Consider the following 23,473-nt stretch of genomic DNA (forward strand, 5'->3'; position numbering starts at 1 on the left):
GATTGAATGCCTAATCTGAAGAGCCAAAGTGGCGCAGTGGGTAGAGTGCAGTATTGCAAGTAAGTAAAGCTGACTGCTAGATCTGCGGGTCAGCGGTTCAAATCTCATCACAGGCTGAAGGTTGACCCATCCTTCCATCCTTCTGAGGTGGGAAAAATGAGGACCCGGATTGTGGGGGGCAATATTTATTTATTTATTCGATTTTTATGCCGCCCTTCCCCTTAGACTCAGGGCGGCTTACAACTTGTTAGCAATAGCACTTTTGAACAGAGCTAGGCTATTGCCCCCCACAATCCGGGTCCTCATTTGACCCACCTCGGAAGGAGGGAAGGCTGAGTCGACCTTGAGCCGGTGATGAGATTTGAACTGCTGACCTGCAGATATAGCAGTCAGCTTTAATGGCCTGCAGTACAGCACTCTACCTGCTACGCCACTCTGTTAAAAAGTGCTCTTGCAAACATGCTGTAAGCTGCCCTGAGTCTAAGGAGGTTGTAAGATTACGTATCTGTGTTTCCACTTTTTTATGAATTGTGGGTGGTGGATAATCAAACTTTGGGAATTTCTTAATAGCTTTAAACTAAACTTGGAAAAGAACAAGGAGCATCCAGTTTCCTGCCTTTTTCATTTCCATTTCCTGTCTGCCACCGTGTTTGCTCCACTCCATTCTATTCTATTCTATTCTATTCCTCCACAAATCCGTAGAAACATAGAAGATTGACAGCAGAAAAAGACCTCCTGGTCCATCTAGTCTGCCCTCATACTATTTCCTGTATTTTTATCTTAGGATGGATCTATGTTTATCCCAGGCATGTTTAAATTCAGTTCCTGTGGATTGACCAACCGCGTCTGCTGGAAGTTTGTTCCAAGCATCTACTACTCTTTCGGTAAAATAATATTTTCTCACGTTGCTTCTGATCTTTCCCCCAACTAACTTCAGATTGTGTCCCCTTGTTCTTGGGTTCACTTTCCTATTGAAAACAGTTCCCTCCTGAAACTTATTTAACCCTTTAACACATTTAAATGTTTCGATCATGAGTCATGGTTAGACAGATGGAGTTCGTGAAGTCTTTCCTGGTAAGTTTTATGCTTAAGGCCTTCCACCATTTTTGTAGCCCGTCTTTGGACCCGTTCAATTTTATCAATATCTTTTTGTAGGTGAGGTCTCCAGAACTGGACACAGTATTATTCCAAATTCTCTATTGAAATACGAAGATCTAAAAATCGAGCTGCAATGACTCTGGCATAAGCCAGTGAAAGTGGTCCCAGTAGTACTTGGCACGCTGGGCGCAGGGCCAAAGGATCTCAGCGGCACTGTGCCCAGCATGCCAAGTACCACTGGGACATTATTATTATTATTATTATTATTATTATTATTATTATTATTAAAATTTTTCGATCCCCATCTCCGTTCCTGAGGCTCTCTTTCCTCCAGATTCACTGACCCACTTTAAACTGTCAAATCCAACCACCGAACAGTTCGTTGGCAGGGAGAAGATGGATTTCCAGGATATGGGGGGGGGGGGAATCCTTGTGCCTTGCAAGAGAGGAGCCAGGGGTAGAAGGATGAGATGAAATAAGAGTGCAGGTGACTGACAGGCGGGCAGGCGCTCCAAAACACGCATAGGGAGACAGGGAGATTGACATCCAAGGAGAATAAAAGAAGCTGGGAGAGAGAAGCCCTCAAAGGGCAGGCAGACAATGCTGGAGGAGTTGGGGTGATGCTGGCACGTTGGCAGACAAAGGCGATGTGGGGAAAGAGGCACAGCTGGTACAAAGGAAAGATGCTCCTTTCAGGGAGCATGGACATCTTGCTACAGCTGTAGAAGAACAGCACGTGCAAATCTCACAACCACCCTTTTGCTAGGGACTTTTTTTTGCACCAGCCCGTCTGTCTCACCAAGTCATACACTCCTCGGCTCTATTTATTTATTTGTTTGTTTTGTCTACATATTGGAGGTATGTAAAGATATAATAATATTCATATGCATGATACAAGTAAGAAGAAAAGAAAAAAAATAAGAAGAAACATTAGATATAATAATATTCATATGCATGGTATTAGTAAAAAATAAAAGAAACATTAGGACCGGGCACCCTGGTGCACTTATGCATGCCCCTTACTGACCTCTTAGGAATCGGGAGAGGTCAACTGTGGAGAGTCCAAGGGTAAAGTTTTGGGGGTTAGGTGATGATACTACAGAGTCTGGTAGTGAGTTCCAGGCATCAACTACTCAGTTACTAAAGTCGTATTTCCTGCAGTCGAGTTTAGAGCAGTTTACTTTGAGTTTGTATCTGTTGTGGACTCATATGTTTAAGTTTGTATCTGTTGTGTGCTCGTGTGTTATGGTTGAAGCTGAAGTAGTTGTTGACAGGAAGGACGTTGTAGCAGATGATTTTATGGGCTGTGCTTAGGTGATGTTTAAGGTGACGTAGTTCTAAGCTTTCTAAACCTAGGATTGTGAGCCTAGTTGCGTTGGGCATTTTATTTGCAAAATAAAACGAAATCGAGGTATCAAACAGGTAGCATCTGAGCCAAACCAACTTTGATTTGAATCTCAAACTAAATCCCTTGAATTGCATTGGTAGGCAAGTTCTCCTAAACTAAATTCAACGTTTTTATCCTCCAAAATGTAGACCATACGATAAGCAAAGAAAAAAAAATGGCATCAAAAGTTCTCATCAAACCCATTCATAAACTCCGAGCGTATGAAAACTTCCTCTCAACAGCCATTGCTCTGCGTTACTTCTTAATTTTGCGGATGAGACATTTACAAGAGAGTCTCCCTGGTGCAAAACTGATATTTTCACAACTGAACGGTGAGAAAAAGAAAGAAGCTTATTGGTTTGGAAAGGATTTTGACTTGGAATCGGCACGCTTCGTTCCGAGTTTCCACCTGGAAGACTAAACAGAAATAAGCAAAACAATGCTCTTTGTGAAATGCGCAAGGGTTTTTTATATTTCGTTTCCTGGAATGCCGAAGGAATTAAACATTCAGAGCTCCAGATGTCCAAATTGTGAGCCAAGGCAAGCCGATTTCCACGCCTGGGGAAAAATCCCATTCGTTGGCATTGTGGTTTCCCTGCTGCCTTTAGCCATATCTCATAATTCGGAGGGGTGGAATAACTTTCACAAGAAAAGGTGCAAAAAAGGAGCAACAAGAATGATCAAGGAATTGGAGCCCCTCCCTTAGGAAACCAGGTTGCAACGCCTTGGTCTCTTCAGCCTTGAAAGACGGCGTTGAAGAGGCGACTTAAATCATGCATGGCAACAGAATACCCTACGCAACCAGACTTAACTATCCTTGGTTTAGAAAGCTTAGAAGTACGTCGCCTTAAACGCGACCTAAGCGCAGCCCATAAAATCATCTGCTGCAACGTCCTACCGGTCAATGACTACTTCAGCTTCAACTGCAACAACACCAGAGCACGCAACAGATTCAAACTTAATACGAACCGCTCCAAACTTGACTGTAAAAAATATGATTTCAACAATCGAGTTATCGAAGCGTGGAACTCATTACCGGACTCAATTGTGACTCAATTACCTCCAACATTTCTCCCTTAGACTCTCCACGATTGACCTGTCCAGGTTCCTAAGAGGTCAGTAAGGGGCGTACATAAGTGCACTGGTGTGCCTTTCGTCCCCTGTCCAATTGTCTTTCCTTTCTCTCACTTATCATATACATTTTCTTTCTTTCATATATCCTCTCCTCTAAGTTCACTTTACCCTTATATATATTACTACATGTCTATTTTTCTTCCTATGTATTTGTGTATTGGACAAATGAATGAATAAATAAATAAATAAACAGAAACACACAAGCACATAACAGATACAAACTTAAAGTAAACTCAACTGCAGGAAATACGGCTTTAGTAACTGAGTAGTTGATGCCTGGAACTCCCTACCTGACTGTGTAGTATCATCTCCTAACCCCCAAAACTTGACCCTTAGTCTCTCCACTGTTGACCTCTCCCGATTCCAAAGAGGTCAGTAAAGGGCTTGCATAAGTGCACCAGTTTGCCTTCCGTCCCCTGTCCTAATGTTTTCTCTTTTACTAGTACCATGCATATGAATATTATATCTAATGCATTATATCTAATATTATATAGAATGGAATAGAATGGAATAGAATAGAATAGAATTTTTATTGGCCAAGTGTGATTGGACACACAAGGAATTTGTCTTGGTGCATATGCTCTCAGCGTACATAGAAGAAAATATACATTTGTCAAGAATCGTGTGGTACGACACTTAATGATTGTCATAGGGGTCAAATAAGCAATGAAGAAGCAATATTAATAAAAATCTTAGGATATACGCAACAAGTTACAGTCATACAGTCAACATGGGAGGAAATGGGTGATAGGAATAATGAGAAAAACTAGTAGAATAGAAGTAGAATATCTAATGTTTCTTCTTATTTTTCTTCTTCTTACTAGTATCATGTTTATGAATATTATTATATATTTACATACCTCCAATATGTACTTGACAAAACAAATAAATAACGGGATAGAAAAGGTGGATTGAGAAACCAAGAGAAATTCCTTGGGCATTTGACTCTGTTTCCTTGAATAACTTCGAAGCTGTTTGAGAAGGCAGGCAGGCAGTTACCTTGGAGAGCAGGAGGCAGAAGTGCGCGCTGACCCCAAAGGTCGAGTCGCTTCCCACCACTTATCTTTGCGAGGGCCAAGGCAAAAATTGCGGCTCGGCTTATTACCTGCGTGCCAATTGCAAGGGACCCCCAGCTGGTGGGGAACAATTCAGTCCAGCCATGAAATAACCAGAGGCTGCTCAGAAGAAATGGGGCTGGCTGGGGAATTCGGGGGGTTGAAGTCCACCTCTCTTAAAGCTGTCGAGGTTGAAAAACACTGGGGTGGACGGACAGACAGACATATAAATGATTGGGAGAAATAGGGGAGAGAGAGGGGGGGGGGAGGGAGGGAGGAGGGAGGGGGGGAGAAGATGGATGGATGGAGAGACAGAGACAGGGACACAGACAGAGAGAGAAGATAGATGGATGGATGGATAGAAGGATGGATTGATGGAGAGAAAGAGAGAAATGATAGAGGTAGGTAGATAGATAGATGGATGGATGGATGGATGGATGGATGGAGAGATGATAGATAGATTGTTAGGTTGTTAGGTTGTTAGATAGATAGGTAGGCAGGTAGGTAGATGAGTCGGTGGGTAGGTGGGTGGGTGGATGGATGGAGAGAGAGAGAGAGATGATGGATGGATGGATGCATAGGTGGATGGATGGATCGATTGATGGAAAGAGAAAGAGAGAGGGAGAGATTATAGATATATAGATGGATGGATGGATGGATGGAGAGAGAGAGAGAGATGATGGATGGATGGAGGGAGGGAGGGGTGGAGGGATGGATGGATGGAAAGCGAAAGAGGGAGAGAAGATAGATATATAGATGGATGGATGGATGGATGGATGGATGGAGAAAGAGAGATAATAGAGAGACAGAGAGAGATAGAGAAAAGAGAGATAGAGAAAGAGAGAGACAGAGACAGAGAGAAAGAGAGAGAGAGAGATAAAAGAACAAGCATGGGATAAAGCAATTCCCCTGCACCCCTAATATCCTAACCCCCCCCCCCCCCCGTCCGTCTCTCAGACAAAAACCTCAAGAGCCAAAATAGGCATTTTTCCCTCTCCTCTTTATGTCCTCCTACGGAGGAATGACGGCAAAAAAGCCCAACAACCCCGGTGCTTTTAACAAGGCACAGATTGACCTCCTTCTCAAGGAAGGTGCATTAAGCCCAGCAAAGGAGTATCATTACATGCAAACAAGCAGCCCGCCTCCAAAGCGCAGTTACTGCCTAACAAGCCGGGTTTGCAGAACAAATGGACTTCAATGGAAACCACTGGAGGACTCTGCCTTTTTTCCCCCTGCGTGTCAAGGTATTTGGCATCGCTTCCACACAACCTGGAATGTGCAGCCCATTCACAAACCTATCTAGCTACGATCCCAGTGTCTTTGGCAGAGGCGTGTGGTTTTCATAAGTAAAAATCAGTTGGGGCTGAGAGGGGCTGGCAGTTGGTCTTTGGGGGGGGGGGAGGTTCATGCAAAAAAAATTAAGAGAAGTTGAATAATAGTGCTGGGTAGTGGAAGGTTTCAGTACGCAGCAAAAATAGAAGAAAGGAAAAGAGGAAAGGAAGGAAAGGGGAAAAACGGAAGAGGGAAAGGGGAAAGAAAAAAGGAAAGGAAAAGAAAGGAAGGAAGGAGAAAGGCCAGATGAAAGAGAAAGGAAAGGAAGGGAAGGGAAAGGAAGGGAAAGGAAAGGAAGGGAACGGAACGGAAAGAAATGAAAGGAAGGGAAGGGAAGGGAAAGGATAGAATAGGATAGGAGAGGGTAGGAGAGGAGAGGAAGGGAAAGGAAAGGAAAGGAAAGGAGAGGAGAGGAAGGGAAAGGAAGGAAAAGGAGGGGAGGGGAGAAGAAAGGGAAAGGATAAGAGAGGAGAGGAAAGGAAGGGAAAGGAAGGGAAAGGAAAGGAGAGGAGAGGAAGGGAAAGGAAAGGAAGGGAAGGGAAGGGAAGGGAGAGGAGAGGAAGGGAAAGGAAAGGAAAGGAAGGGAACGGAACGGAAAGAAATGAAAGGAAGGGAAGGGAAAGGATAGAATAGGAAAGGAGAGGGTAGGAGAGGAGAGGAGAGGAAGGGAAAGGAAAGGAAAGGAGAGGAGAGGAGGGGAAAGGAAAGGAGAGGAGAGGAAGGGAAAGGAAGGGAAAGGAGGGGAGTGGAGAAGAAAGGAAGGGAAAGGATAAGAGAGGAGAGGAAAGGAAGGGAAAGGAAGGGAAGGAAAAGGAAGGGAAAGGAAAGGAGAGGAGAGGAAAGGAGAGGAAAGGAAGGGAAAGGAAGGGAAGGGAGAGGAGAGGAGGGGAGGGGAGGGGAAGGGAAAGGAAGGGAGAGGAGAGGCATCATTGCCCATTCTACCCTGACGGGACCTGGAGAAGGCCAACTCTGTGGGCTCTTATCGGTTGTTGGGATGTATGAGGCAGAAGACGGTCCTGCAGTTAATCTGGTCCTAAGCCCTGCCCACTCAGGAAATTGCCCACTCTGCCGGATAAAATGGCAACTCTCTGGTTTATGATCCTTCCTCAGAGGGAGTCTTGGCTTCGCACCGCTACCCGATTATCAGAGCTTTTTGTGAAGCTGAAAATAAATAAGTATCTTTGCTCGCCTTTATCTCTGGACGCCTTTTAATCTTCCTGATATGGTTTTTACGCTTCTCTTCTGACTCCCAGCAGGGTCGTGCGAGATCTCATTTTACCATCTGATATCCAGGATCGGATTAACCAAAAGCCAACGGTGGCCATTAATCAGCCAGCAAGAAGGGGAGAAGAAAAGAGGGAGGGAATAAGGAGGGGGCACTTTGGCCAGGTTCCTTTCCATATCTTCCAAGATTCAAGGGTCAAGTTTTGGGTTCCGGGGAGAGCTGCTGGTATGATAGTCCCAAAACTCAAGATGGTGGAGGCTTTGATGCAGGGATGGATAGATAGGTAGGTAGGTAGGTAGGTAGATAGATAGATTAGATTAGATACATAGATGATGATAGATAGATAGATAGATAGGTAGGTAGGTAGGTAGGTAGGTAGATTAGATTAGATTAGATACATAGATGATGATAGATAGATAGATACGTAGGTAGGTAGATAGATAGATAGATAGATAGATAGATAGATAGATAGATAGATAGATAGATAGATAAGATTAGATACATAGATGATGATAGATAGATAGATAGATAGATAGGTAGGTAGGTAGGTAGGTAGGTAGATTAGATTAGATTAGATACATAGATGATGATAGATAGATAGATACGTAGGTAGGTAGATAGATAGATAGATAGATAGATAGATAGATAGATAAGGAGATGATAGATAGATAGATAGATAGATAGATAGATAGATAGATAGATAGATAGATAAGATTAGATACATAGATGATGATAGATAGATAGATAGATAGGTAGGTAGGTAGGTAGATTAGATTACATACATAGATGATGATAGATAGATAGATACGTAGGTAGGTAGGTAGATAGATAGATAGATAGATAGATAGATAGATAGATAGATAGATAGATAGATAGATAGATAGATAAGATTAGATACATAGATGATGATAGATAGATAGATAGATAGATAGGTAGGTAGGTAGGTAGGTAGGTAGGTGGGTAGATTATATTAGATATATAGATGATGATAGATAGATAGATAGATAGGTAGGTAGGTAGGTAGATAGGTAGAGAGAGAGAGACAGAGAGAGAGATGATGATGATGAATGGAAGGATGGAAAGAGAGAGAGGGAGAGATGATAGATATATACTTTTTCAAGATTTTTACGAAGAGAGATACATACATACATACATACATACATACATACATACATACATACATACATACATACATACAAACTATAGCTAGATAGATGGATAGATGGGTGGGTGGGTGGAGAGATGATGGATGGATAGAGAGAGAGAGAGATGATGATGGATGGATGGATGGATGGATGGAGAGAAAGAAGATAATAGATACAAAGAAAAGAAGAAAGAAAGAAAGAAAGAGATAGATAGATGGATGGATGGATAGATAGATAGATAGAGAGAGAGAGAGAGAGATGGTAGATACATAGAGGGAAGAAAAGAGGTAGGGGATAAAGAGTGGGGACTTTGGCCATATTCCTTCCACATCTCCAAAATTCAAGTGTCAGCTTTGGATTCCGGAATTCCAGAATTCCCCAGCCAAGGTTGAGAAACATTGGTTTGCAAGTAACAGGTACCCGATATTTACCTCTAGCAACCCATGAATGGAAATGGTGATCTGAAGTTCGACTGGAGTTCCAAAATGTTTCCCAATAGTCATGTTTCGGAGGGGGGTGTTTGCCCTCGAGGGATTTTCGGGGACGAAAGAAAATTGCACAGCTAATGAAATGACCAGGGGAAAATTCCCTGGACGTGGAATGTTTTGCTTTGCGCTTTCTTCTTCCCGCCGAGCAGGACATCAGTCTTTCCCTGCGGAGCCGAGGGGTGGGTGGGAGTGGGGGTGAGGGGGGGGGGAAGCCCGACCACCCCATTCATCACAATTAACAAGCCTGGCAGGAGTGAAATGAATCCATTGCTGCCTCTTTGCTCGCTCCTGTCCAGAAAGACAGATCCTAAAACCACTTCACTTAATACCTGTCAACACAGAGTGCTTCCCGCCTCCTCCCTCCACCCTCCCACCCAAATCCTCTTTTGCTGAATGAGAATAGGGCTCTGATTTCTGGGTTTGTCACAAGCTGCGTACGACATTATCTGCTTCCCCGGGGATACACTTTGCGGAGCTCTTTGGAGGGGGGTCCCTGCAGGATGTTCTCATCTCTGCGTGGAGGAGATGGAGGCTAAGAATTCAAACAGTCATCTCAACTCTGCTGTAAGTGAGGCCACATTTGGCGAGACCCCATTTGGAATAATCCTGTGTCCAGTTCTGGAGACCTCACCTACAAAAAGAGACGGATCAAATTGAACGGGTCCAAAGACTGGCTACAAAAAGAGTGGAAGGTCTTAAGCATAAAACTGATCAGGAAAGTCTCAATGAACTCCATCTGGAATACTGTGTCCAGTTCTGGAGACCTCACCTACAAAAAGTTATGGATAAAATTGAACGGGTCCAAAGACGGGCTACAAGAATGGTGGGAGGTCTTATTAAACATAAAACCTATCAGGAAAGACTCAATGAACTCAATCTGGAATACTGTGTCCAGTTCTGGAGACCTCACCTACAAAAAGATATTGACAAAATTGAACGGGTCCAAAGACGGGCTACAAAAATGGTGGAAGGTCTTAAGCATAAAACTGATCAGGAAAGTCTCTCTTTTTTTTTTTGTAAATATTTTTTATTGATTTTTAACAATTTTTACATCACACAACATAAAACAGTGCGTAGTGAATTGTGCCCACCCCCCCGACACACACACATTCCCCACCACCAAATTGGGGGTGTTTCTTGTATAGTCCATTTAACCCAAGAGCAGTGCTCAGTTTCTGGAGGACATCACCTACAAAAAGAGACGGATCAAATTGAAGGGGTCCAAAGACGGGCTACTAAAAAGGGTGGAAGGTCTTAAGCATAAAACGTATCAGGAAAGACTTCATGGACTCCATCTGTATAGTCTGGAGGACAGAAGGGAAAGGGGGGACAGGATAGAAACATTTAAATATGTTTAAGGGTTAAATAAGGCTCAGGAGGGAAGTGTTTTTAATAGGAAAGTGAACCCAAGAACAAGGGGGCACCATCAGAGGTGAGTTGGGGGAAAGATCAGAAGCACCGTGAGAAAATATTATTTGACTGAAAGAGTAGTAGATGCTCGGGAAAAACTTCCATCAGACATAGTTGGTAAATCCACAGGAACTGGTTTTAAACATGCCTGGGAGAAACATAGATCCATCCTAAGATAAATTACAGGAAATAGCATAAGAGCAGACTAGATGGACCAGGAGGTCTTTTTCTGCGTCAATCTTCTATGTTTCTATTAGGAAAGCTGAATCATTTCCATAATGAAATTTTGCTGAATAATTCTAGCCCAATGTCATTCATTCGGACCCCCAAATCGTCTTTCTCCACTCCGTTCAATTAGTGCCATCCTGGTTAATTAATTCCTAGGAGGGGTATCAGAGAGGGTTTTAGCTTCAGGTCCTGGGATGGAATGGAATCCAGATTTCCAGGAGGAAGGGGAATAAGAGACAACTCAGCTCAGAGGTTTTGTGTGTGAGAAAGAGGGTGAAGACAGCTCCTCCTCAATGGTTCCCAGAATATATATTTGAGGGTCGCCCAGAAAGTAATGCACCATATTTTTTTTCTTCAACAATTTTTTATGGAACGCAGTGAAACTTACACACAGGAAAGAAGGATGTTTCTTCTACACTCCCTATTTTTCCATGTAATCTCCGTCCCGTTCTATGGCCTTTCTCTAGCGATACACAAGGGTGTATATCCCTGTCGGTATCACTCCTTGTTCTGGTCACGAAACCATTTCTGCACTGTGCAAATCGCCTCTTTGTCATCCTCGAAATGTCTTCTGTGACTAACTTCTGTCAACTGCAGATTCTCCATCAACTGTACACAAACATTGGTGAATGTTCCCAACAGTTTCTTTCTCCGCAGTGAGAAATTCAACAGACACGCTGCTTGTAACGTACGTCACTTACAGACGCCATTTCGAAACACGGCTGCAGCTACACTATCCATCTGAAGAAATGCAAAATTTGCACACACACTCCTGACCATTCAAATAATGTATATCTAAGGTTTTGCATTTGTACCATTACTGTAGGCTGAGAAAAAAAATGTGGTGCATTGCTTTCTGGGCGACCCTCGTATTTAATGGTGCATAAAATCTGCTTTACTTTGGCAAGATCTCGGTCGATAGGCGAGGAAACAATGAAGAAACCAATAAAGAATGCAGTTTAGATAGTTTGTGTGAGATAAAGAGGGGGAAGACACCTCCTCCTCCTCAATGGTTCCCAGAGTAAATTCTTTAGTGTTAGCATGCTCTAATTTGGCAAGATTCTGTCTAGGAGTGAGCAGCCATAAAGAAAACATGTCTTTCTTGGGTTTTGGAGCTTGTCAGATTCCACTTCCCATAGGATAGATCTTCAACTCTTTCTTAACACAATCAATCTTACAGGGTCTTTATCAAGAGAAGAGAATCCTCTTTTCATGCAGATTGCTTTCGGCTCTCCAAAGAAACGGCTAAAATGCAGCAAATAAAACTAAAATATCAACGTATCCCAACTGAAAAGTCCATCAATTCCACCTAAGTCCCATAGTATTTTTAATTAATAATACAAGAGTTATCCGGAAAGTAAGGTTACAAGGCACGTAGCTCTCACGGGGAATGTTCGCAGAGGGAAGTTGGTATTACTATCTGTTATGCTGTCCCTTCACTAAGAGCCCCTCTAATGAGTTAGCAATGTAAATTCAAACAAACACACTGTCTCGGAGTAAACAGAAAGTCAGTTTATCAAAAAAAAAATAGTGCTGTACGCACGCACTTTAAACAGAGACAAAGTGCTCTCACACAGGTAACAAGCCTGGAATGCTGCGAGAGAAAATGTCCAGAGATACTTTACTAGAAGAGCCCTCCACTCCTCCACTTGCAACAGAATCCCCTACACAACTAGACTTACAATCCTAGGCTTAGAAAGCTTAGAACTACGTCGCCTTAAACACGACCTGAGCACAGCCCATAAAATCATCTGCTACAACGTCCTTCCAGTCAACGACTACTTCAGCTTCAACCACAACACTCGAGCACACAACAGAGACAAACTTAAAGTAAACCGCTCTAAACTCGACGGCAGGAAATACGACTTTAGTAACCGAGTAGTTGATGCATGGAACTCCCTACCTGACTCTGTAGTGTCATCACCGCTCCGAGTCTTCGGAGAGGGGTGGCATACAAATCTAATAAATAAAATTAATAATAATAATCACCTAACTCCCAAAACTTTACCCTTAGATTCTCCACTGTTGGCCTCTACCAATTCCTAAGAGGTCAGTAAGGAGTGTGCATAAGTGCCTTCAGTCCCCTGTCCTAATGCCTCTCTTTTACTAGTATCATGTATATAAATTGTTAATACAGAGTACATGGTTGTTAGGGATTGCCATTGTAAACTGCATATTGTACACTTGTACCAAACTTGTACTTAAAGAGTTAATGTGCACTCAAACAGTTAACGTGTACTTGAAGAGTTAATATTCAAGGCTGTTTGGTCACTTCCTCCTTATTTAACTAAGTCTGTGTTTTGGCTCTGTTAAAATTCTCTGCTCGGTGTTGTTGAAGGTTTCATAGCCTAGCTAACCGAGACAAGCCAACATAAATATTATTATATTTTTGTATACCAATATGTACTTGCAAAACAAACAAGCAAATAAATAAAATAAATAAACTTCAACTGATAAAACTGCAGCTCAGAAGTCAGGAAGGAAGGCTACCGAAATTCTACCGAAATTTTTGCACCGTTCTCCTTTCTAAAAACCACAAGACTCATATCATCTTCTCTTCTAGGAGGAAAACAACAACAACAATAAATATATATTTTGGGGAGTCATAAACTGCCCCCAAGTCAGATTTCCCCGGGAAAACAAGCCGGCGCCGAAAGTTTAATAGACTTGTTATTTCCCCCAACTCCACAACAAGTTAAATGTGAACGCGCTCTCTTTCAGAATGTCAGCGTTGTGTTTCTGAGTAGCCATGGAAATAATTGCTCTTTCCAGCAGTGCCTGTGCCCGTAATCTTGTTTTCCTTTTTGTCCTTTTTAAAATACCGTATTTTGAATAACAGCATTTAAGAGGGAGAGAAATTGCATCCTGCCAAACAAGAGGAAACTAAAAGCAAAGGAGAAAGACTCGGCGTTAGCTATTCTAAAGTTCTCTCTCTCTTTCCTTCTCTTTCTCCTTTTATTAAGTTTTCTTGATTGAATTTTTCAAATTAAAAATATATACATCTCAATAAGTTTTTGCAGATCTTGACCCATTTCCTTATGTTTCTTATTTTACAATGTTATATACAAACATGCTTGTTTATATTTAAGAAGATAAGATGGATGGATAGATTTAAGTATTCAAGAACGCCTCTACTTATGAATTTTTCTAGATAAGAACCGGATGTTCAAGATTTTTTTGCCTCTTCTTAAGAACCATTTTCTACTTAAGAACTTGAGCCTGGAAAAATTTCTCAGGAAATTTGAGAGCGGCACGAAGGCCCGGTCAGTTTCCTGCCATTCCCCCTGGGTTTCTCTCTCTGGCACAGTGTATGGGAGGCAGCCTTGCGCCGGGTGTATGGGAGGCGCATGCTCCTCCTCGCCGGCTCAGAGTCCCTCTTTTTTTTTTTTAAGCCTTAAAGTTTGGGATTTTTTTGATTCCCCTCCCCTCCCCTTCTTCCTTCGGCAGCGACTGTCCTCCTCCTCCTCCTGTTCTTCCTCCTCCTCCTCCCACCCAAATTCCAAGCTTTTATTTCTTTCCTAATGGGTTTGCACCTAATGGGTTTGCACGCATTATTTCCTTTTACATTGATTCCTACGGAAAAATTGCTTCTACTTACAAACTTTTCTACTTAAGAACCTGGTCAGGGAACGAATTAAGTTCTTAAGTAGAGGACCACTGTATATAGATATAAATAGATATATAAGTCTATAAATATATGAAGATATGTAAATAAATATGTATATAGATAGCTAAATTTATTTATCCATCCATTATATATCCATCCATTCTTCTCCTCCTTTTCAATCCTTCTCTGTTGAAAAATGAAGCTCCATCATTCCCACAACCGCCAAGGGGATCAAATGCAATCGAGTTGACAGCTGTCAAAAGTTGCGTCTTTCACCAGCCCTGCCCTTGCGGTGGTCTCCACATCATTGTGGCTGTCATCTTGGCTCTTTTAAGTCTTTCCTATGGACAGCTTAACTCTTTCCTATGTACACCTTTCCACTATAATTTCAGAAGAACACAACACGAAGAGAACGGACACACAAATACAACCCCTTGCATAGGAAGTCAGTTTGGTCCAACCCTATAATTTTGTGTTGCAATCTCAGAGAAGACGTGAGGGGGAAGATAGCCATGTTCTGTTCTTCTGCTCCAAATTATTCATCCATCCATCCGTCCATCCATCCATCCATCTATCCATCTATCCATCTATCTATCAATCTAGCATTGGTTGCCGATCAACTTCCGGTCACAATTCAAAGTGTTGGTTATGACCTTTAAAGCCCTTCATGGCATTGGACCAGAATATCTCCGAGACCGCATCCTGCCGCACGAATCCAAGCGACCGATTAGGTCCCACAGAGTGGGCCTTCTCGCGGGTCCCGTCAACTAAACAATTGTCGGTTGGTGGGCCCCAGGGGAAGAGCCTTCTCTGTGGCGGCCTCGACTCTCTGGAACCAGCTCCCCCCAGAGATTAGAACTGCCCCTACCCTCCTTGCCTTTCGTAAACTCCTTAAAACCCACCTTTGTCATCAGGCATGGGGGAACTGAGATATCTCCCCTGGGCCTATACAATTTATATATGGTATGCTTGTATGTATGTCTGTTTAATAATGGGGTTTTTAAAATATCTTAAATTATAAATTATTAGATTTGTTATAAATTGTTTTATTGTATTGTGAGCCGCCCCGAGTCTATGGAGAGGGGTGGCATACAAATCTAATAAACATAAACATAAACATCTATCTATCTAAAATCTATCTATGCATCTATGTATCTATGTATCTGTGTACCTATGTACCTATCTATCATCCATCCATCCATCCATCCATCCATCCATCCATCTATCTATCCATTGAAGGGGCTACCAAACTTTTCTCCAACTGGGTAACGTAAACAATTCTGTTCCAACAACTGGAAGCAATTCCCCTCCACAATTCACTCTTTTATTAGCTGTGGCCTTTCCCCAGCCCCCGTCCGCCCACAAGATGAATTTCAGTTCATAACCCTGATTGCAAGAGAGAGAAAAATCCTTCCGTCCACAATTTGTACATTCTACATTATTTGCAGAGCTGTCAAATATCGTCGGGATTATTCTTCCCCGTGCCATTTAATCATGCTCACCTTCTATCACCTTAACCGTTAAGAGTCAATGTGAGAGGAGCTTGGAGGGCTGCGATCAAGGGCTGATTCTACAGTTCTGGTGGTTCCCCAGTCTCCAATTCCCCTTCACTCTCAGACTCAGGTGCCAGGATTCCTCCGTCTCCTGGTCCTCGAAATCCGTGACCAGCTGAGCCAGATGTGGACCACTCATAATACAACCAATCAATCAACCAGCCAGCCAGCCAGCCAGCCAGCCAGCCAGCCAGCCAGCCAGCCAGCCAGCCAGCCAGCCAGCCAGCCAGCCAGCCAACCAGCCAACCAGCCAACCAGCCAACCAACTTGCCATTAAGGGCTGCACTTTCTTGGTTGGCCCATCCCCTTCTTTTCGCAGCCTTTTCTCAGTCTCGGCTGCAACGTCTTACCTTGCTGATGGGAACCACAGTCCTGATGATGGGGCTCCAAGAGCAGCCACGGAGTTGATGTTCTTTGCTGGCAATCATGGACTTTGCTTCCTCATGATCGGTGCTTCACCGGCAAACCCGATGGACCCCAGTTGCAAAAAACCCCGGAAGGGCCAGTCAGCAAGGTCAACCTTGAAATGCAAAGAAATAACAAAAATTTAACAGGTGTTTTCTGGTCACAGAGAATCCAAGAGGCATACAGAACTTTCACCAGACCAATCCTTGAATACAGCTCATCTGTCTGGAACCCACACCACATTTCGGGACATAAACATCCTAGAAAATGTCCAAAGATACTTTATCATCTCACTCCTCCACTTGCAACAGAATACCCTACACAACTAGACTTACAATCCTAGGTTTAGAAAGCTTAGAACTACGTCCCCTTAAACACGACTTAAGCATAGAATATAAAATCATCTGCTACAATGTCCTTCCTTTCGAACGACTACTTCAGCTTCAACCACAGCAACACACAAGCGCACAACAGATACAAACTTAAAGGAAACTGCTCTAAACTCGACTGCAGGAAATACGACTTTAGTACCTGAGTAGATGATGCATGGAACTCACTACCAGACTCTGTAGTATCATCACCCAACCCCCCAAAAGTTGACCCTTAGACTGTCCACTGTTGACCTCTCCTGATTCCTAAGAGGACAGAAAGGGCCGTGCATAAGTGCACCAGTGTGCCATCCCGTCCTAATGTTTTCTCTTACTAGTATCATGTATATAAATATTATATCTTTGTATGCCACCAATACGTACATGACAAAACAGACAAATAAATAAAATAAAAATAAGCACTACAAGTCATGAAGGAACATCCAAGACAATGGCTCAAAGACCACGAATGCAATCCAAAGGTTGGATTGGCCTGTTGTATTTGTGGGATGGGAGCATTCTTCAATCTGACCATCTGTAACAACATTGCCCCAAAAGCACTAAGAGTTGTTCATCTAATCTCACGTAGCTTCTTCTCTGGCAACATTGCACTGCTATCCAGAGCTTACAAAACATTTGTTAGACCAATTCTGGAATACAGCTCACCTGCCTAGGGACCCCCATTGTATATCAGACATTAATACAATCGGGAGAGTCCAGAAATATTTCACAAGAAGAGTCCCTCATCTCCTCCGCTCGCAAGGGAACACCCTTATTCCACCAGACTTGAAATACTGCAATTAGACAATATACAAACTACGTCGCCTCTGATGTCATTCATAAAATCATCTACCAAAATGTCCTTCCTGTTAATGACTACTTCACCTTCAACTGCAGCAATATACGAGCACCGTAATAGATTCAAACTCAATGTAAACTGCTCAAAACTAGAATGCAGAAAATACGACTTCAGCAACAGAATGGTCAATGCCTATATAAATACAGTATATATAAATCTCTGTTGATCCTTTGCCAAATATTGACCAACTCTGCTTTGGCCTATTACAGATCTAGAAATATTTCTCTCCAAAACTTCCTGTTACATATTAATTTATTTATTTAATTGGATTTGTATGCTGCCCTTCTCCAAGGACTTAAGGAGTTTAGCAGAACTACTGAGCACAGAGGACAAATGTGGAGGTTGTAGATATATAGCTAATATTCATACAGATATGAACGGGTGCCTCAAATAACTAGACTACATACCTTGAATGTATAAATATTATTTACAGTAGACAAATAGCACAGTCAGTTCCAGTCCTAGCCATGTACCCATTAAAATAAGCAGATACGTTGACATTAAAACTAAATAACAAGAAGACTCGGAATATTATAAAACTTGGAACTCGTTTTATGAATGGTTAGAAATATGGAAAGAAAAATAAAATTACAATACAATCCTCCATTAGATATAAAAGTAAGGAAAAACAATATTACTAAAACAATAACTTGTGGAAGATATATAATGAGATAGATGCTTTGAATTGATTGAAATATTGTTATATTGTTTGAAATAAGGCATTAAAAAGCAGAACAAATATGTATATTAAAATTAATAACCAGAACAAAATTTTTATACCGACTGTAAGAAAGTTCTTTTCTTTTAGAGATAATATGTTTAATGGACTGAAATCTTTTAATTTAAATAATGTTTGTTTGTTCTATAGGTATACATGTATTAATGTTTGTATGTATATTTATGTATATTTATATGTATTGTTCTTTTTAATGTATAGTATTCAATAAAAAATATTTTTTTTAAAAAACACATATTACAGTAAGCAATATTCTCAATACATATACAAAGTAAGTCTTAGTCAATACATATAAACCAACTTCAAGCTTACTTACATAATACATATACATTAAACCAGCATTTAGCACAAAGCAGTTTTACAGCAGTTGCAGACAAACTAACAGAACATAATCAGTAAGAGATCAGGGAGAAAGAGAAAAACACATGGGCCCCTCTTATAGCTAATTGCAGCACTAGCCCTTAAGTTCTCTTTTCTTTTTCTTCCTAATTTTAATCTTTATTGAGTTTTTTTAGTTATAAACAAACCACCTGTAAACAAGATATATGAACTGAATAAACAAATTCTTGCAGCCAACCCACACTCAGTAAAAGACCTTGGAATACTAATATCGAATGACCTAAGTGCTAAAGCCCACGGCAACAATATCGCCAAAAAGGCTTCTAGAGTTGTTAACCTGATCCTATGTAGCTTCTGCTCTGGCAATCTCTCACTACTGACTAGAGCCTACAAAACCTATGCCAGACCCATTCTCGAATACAGCTCATCTGTCTGGAACCCACACCACATCTCAGACATCAACACTCTCGAAAACGTCCAAAGATATTTCACCAGAAGAGCCCTTCACTCCTCCACTCGAAACAGAATATCCTACGAAAATAGACTAACAATCCTGGGCCTAGAAAGCTTAGAACTGCGGCACCTAAAACACGATTTAAGTATTGCCCACAAGATCATATGCTGCAACGTCCTTCTGGTCAACGACTACTTCAGCTTCAACCACAACACAAGAGCACGCAACAGATTCAAACTTAATATTAATCGCTCCAAACTTGACTGTAAAAATATGACTTTAAAAATCGAGTTGTCAAAGCGTGGAACTCATTACTGGACTCAATTGTGTCAACCCCCAACCCCCAACATTTCTCCCTTAGACTCTCCACGATTGACCTCTCCAGATTCCTAAGAGGCCAGTAAGGGGCGTACATAAGTGCACTGATGTGCCTATCGTCCCCTGTCCAATTGTCTTTCCTTATCCCATATATCATATATATTCTCTCCTTCCCATCTACTTCTCTTCTTTTTTACTTCCTATCTTTATATATGTTACTTAATGTCTATTCTCTTTCATATGTATTGTATATTGGACAATGAATGAATGAATGAATAAATAAATAAATAAATAAATAAATAAATAAATAAATAATATACAAAAACACATGAAATGCAAACAGATAAAGTAAATATAGTACTAACCACTTTTGCAACTTTTTCATTTCCAGATATATTTATACTTCACAATATTACTTCTTCTAGCTGGGGAGGAGCTGTGATGTTCCTTCAATATACCAGGGTGATTCGACACAAAATGTAACCCTTCCCTGGTACAGAGCTGAAGGGATTGGATACTGTAGCCTAGAGGATAATTCTCTGCCTTACAAGGCAAAGGTTGCAGGTTCAAGTCCCAGTGGGTATGGCTAGCTGATGAGGCCAAAATAAGGCCGAAATAGATCTATCCTAGTCTCCCTTAATTTTCAAATTCAGCTTAAACATGTGACACATACAGATAGAATTGTCGGCTATCAATAAAATTAACTGCCTTGGAAATGGCCCTGGGTTGGGCCGAGAGGCAAAAAAGGAGCTGTGATGTTCCTTCAATATACCAGGGTGATTCGACACAAAATGTAACCCTTCCCTGGTACAGAGCTGAAGGGATTGGATACTGTAGCCTAGAGGATAATTCTCTGCCTTACAAGGCAAAGGTTGCAGGTTCAAGTCCCAGTGGGTATGGCTAGCTGATGAGGCCAAAATAAGGCCGAAATAGATCTATCCTAGTCTCCCTTAATTTTCAAATTCAGCTTAAACATGTGACATATATATATATATATATATATATATATATATATATATATATATATATATATTTGTTTTCGTAAATTTTCACGGGTATATGTATGTAGATTGTTCTGAGTTCGGGTTTTGCCCTGTGTAACGTTTTGCATGTCTATGCGACGTTTCGGCGAAATCACATTCACCATCATCAGGCTGAAGTGGGAAGAAATGACAGTTGCTAACATTCCATTTACAACAACACAAAGATTGGAACTTCAGCCTGATGATGGTGAATGTGATTTCGCCGAAACGTCGCATAGACATGCAAAACATTACACAGGGCAAAACCCGAACTCAGAACAATCTATATATATATATATATATATATATATATATATATATATATATATATATATATATATATATATAACACACATATATCCATACTTCTCTATCCTACATCTATATCATTTACTACTTTCATTACATTTGTTGATCACATTTTAACAATTTTTCCCTGTTTATTTGACTTGTTTGTATTATCTCTTCTAATTTCTAGCCATTCGTAAAAGTTTTCCCATACGGTTAAAGAAAAAAAATTCTCTTTCTTGTTTATTGTGAAATTTATAATTAAGCCTGGTCATTTCAGCACAATCCGTTATTTTATTAATTATCATGTTATCTGACGGGAGGTTTTGATCTTTCCAGTTTTGAGCATATGCCAATCTCGCAGCAGTGTTAACATATGGACAATAAAGTAGTCTTTTGGTTTAATATAATGTTCTCTAATTATTCCTGATGCTAATGTGCTAATTCTCTTAACCATACATTGCTGGCTTAAGTTATATATCGGAAAAACCAACTAGTGAAGTACACAGTACTGACATCTCATAGAAACATAGAAGTCTGACGGCAGAAAAAGACCTCCTGGTCCATCTAGTCTGCCCTTATATTATTTCCTGTATTTTATCTTAGGATGGATTTTTGTTTATCCCAGGCATGTTTAAATTCAATTCCTGTGGATTGACCAACCACGTCTGCTGGAAGTTTGTTCCAAGAATCTTTTACTCTTTCAGTTAAATAATATTTTCTCACGTTGCTTCTGATCTTTCCCCCAACTGACCTCAGATTGTGCCCCCTTGTTCTTGGGTTCACTTTCCCATTAAAAACACTTCCCTCCTGAACCTTATTTAACCCTTTCACATATTTAAATGTTTCTATTACGTCCCCCCCTTTTCCTTCTGTCCTCCAGACTAGACAGATGGAGTTTATGAAGTCTTTCCTGATCAGTTTTATGCTTAAGACCTTCCACCATTTTTGTAGCCCATCTATGGACCCGTTCAATTTGGTCCATATCTTTTTGTAGGTGAGGTCTCCAGAACTGGACACTGAAATAGTCAAGTAAAGTACTGACATCTCCTTCATTGTCTCTTACTCAAAAACCATTTTTTGAGTAATGCACCAACATTATTTTACAGCCCCCTCCTCCCCCAAATATATTCTGGTGCAGAAAAAAATCCTGGGGAAAGTACCAGAGTAACATTCATGCTCTCTCCATGAATCTGAGCAGCTTTGAGACTTTAAAAGCTTCCCAACTTATTTCTGTTATTAAACTGCAGTGATGCATCCTCCCTGCACAAAAGCAGCTGATCTGATGAGCAGAAGAATAATTTTTGCATTCACTTTCCCTGGATTTAACCACCATTCAGAGCAGGATCCTGCTGTCACTGGAACAATAGCTCCTAGCCAGGCAATCAGCACAATGAATAACTTGAAACCAAAGACGGGTTTTGATTAAATCCGTTTTCTCTGACATCGTCTGACTCTTTTGAGGTTCGCTTCTACTCCTGTTACTAGAAAGTATCTGGGAGAAAGAAGCTTAATTTTTATCTCCGTCATGTTGACAGGTAGCTTGTGCTCTGTGATAGAACTAGGTGGATGGTAGCTAGGTAGGTGGGTAGATGAGAGAGGGAGGGATAGATGATAAATGGATGGATGGATAGATGGAAGGAAAGAAGGAAGGAAGAAAAAAGAAAGAAAAAGAAAGAAAGAAAGAATGAAGGAAAGAAAGAAAAAAAGAAAGAAAGAAAGAAAGAAAGAAAAAAAGAAATGATGTGTGGGTGGGTGGATAGATGATAGAAAGATGGAAGAAAGAAAGAAAGAAAGAAAGAAAGAAAGAAAAAGAAATGATGGATGGGTGGGTGGGTGGATAGATGATAGAAAGATGGAAGAAAGAAAGAAAGAAGGAAAGAAAAAGAAATGATGGATGGGTGGGTGGATAGATGATAGAAAGATGGAAGAAAGAAAGAAAGAAAGAAAAAGAAAGAAAGAGAGAAAGAAAAAGAATTGATGGCTGGGTGGGTGGATAGATAATAGAAAGATGGAAAAAAGAAAGAAGGAAGGAAGGAAAGAAAGAAAGAAAGAGAAAGAAAGAAAGAAAGAAAGAAAGAAGGTAGGAAACTTCATCTGCTCTCGGGGTGCTAAGAATAGGGGCTTTTTTTGTGCCGCCCTGTGCAAATGTCTAACCCTGGTTGACTTCCTTCTCCCTCCAATTTCTACGTCATCGAGGTCAGAATTCCAAACCCCTGGGGAGGGCATGACAGCAACCATGCTATTTCCCACCCGCTGAACTGTGGTAGCTCTCGAACTCCTGACAACCCCTTGGCCTTTTGTCAAAGGGAGCAGCAATTTCTCACGCGAAGGAAAAGGCAACCACGAGGCACAGCCAAAGGCCTTTGAAGGGAATGAAAAAAGGAGGGCAAAAAAGACCACGTTGATAGTTTGCACTTAACTGGGCCTTGCTTCTGTCAGACCGAGACGGCAAAGCGGAGCCTTTAATAGGACTTCCTAAACCACCTTTCTGTCTCTAGCAAGACTAGATTAATGAAAGACCGGAAGAAAACACATTCATTCATTGTGTAGTATTGATTGTTTTTAATGATAGTGGGATTTTAATTTTAGTTTTAACTATTAGATTCGTATTATATTGTTATTGTTATTGTTGTTGTGAGCTGCCCCGAGTCCTTGGAAAGGGGCGGCATACAAATCTAATAAATTATTATTATTATTATTATTATTATTATTATTATTATTATTTTATTATTATTATATTCATTCATTCATTCATGTATTCACACATTCATGTATGAGTTTGTTTGTTTGTTTGTTTGTGTATGTATGTATGTATGTACGTACGTACTTACTTACTTACTTACTTACTTAGTTACTTACTTATTTATTTATTTATTTATTTATTAGCTTTGTATGCTGCCCATGTCCGAGGATTCAGGGCGGTTCATAACCTATAATATAAAACAAATAATACAAACACAAATCTAATTCATTGAAACTACATGACCTAAAATCCCAGTAGGATTGAAGGAGATGACCA

General features: G+C 40.9%; 1 protein-coding gene across 2 annotated transcripts in view; it reads right to left on the reverse strand.

Moving 5' to 3' along the window:
• The window catches only part of ELFN1 (extracellular leucine rich repeat and fibronectin type III domain containing 1), a 122,036-nt gene that overhangs the window by 34,556 nt on the left and 64,007 nt on the right, over nt 1-23,473 (reverse strand). The window contains exons 1-2 of one of the 2 annotated variants that reach the window (XM_070761377.1): nt 18,347-18,442; nt 16,013-16,182 (exon numbers count right to left, since the gene is read on the reverse strand). The gene's annotated coding sequence lies outside the window, so the exon portion shown is untranslated. Of the gene's footprint in view, nt 1-16,012; nt 16,183-18,346; nt 18,443-23,473 lie in introns of those variants that run through there. The other variant, XM_070761378.1, reaches the window with a different exon arrangement.

The sequence above is a fragment of the Erythrolamprus reginae genome, chromosome 9 (assembly GCF_031021105.1).
Source record: "Erythrolamprus reginae isolate rEryReg1 chromosome 9, rEryReg1.hap1, whole genome shotgun sequence".
Taxonomy (NCBI): Eukaryota; Metazoa; Chordata; class Lepidosauria; order Squamata; family Dipsadidae; genus Erythrolamprus; species Erythrolamprus reginae.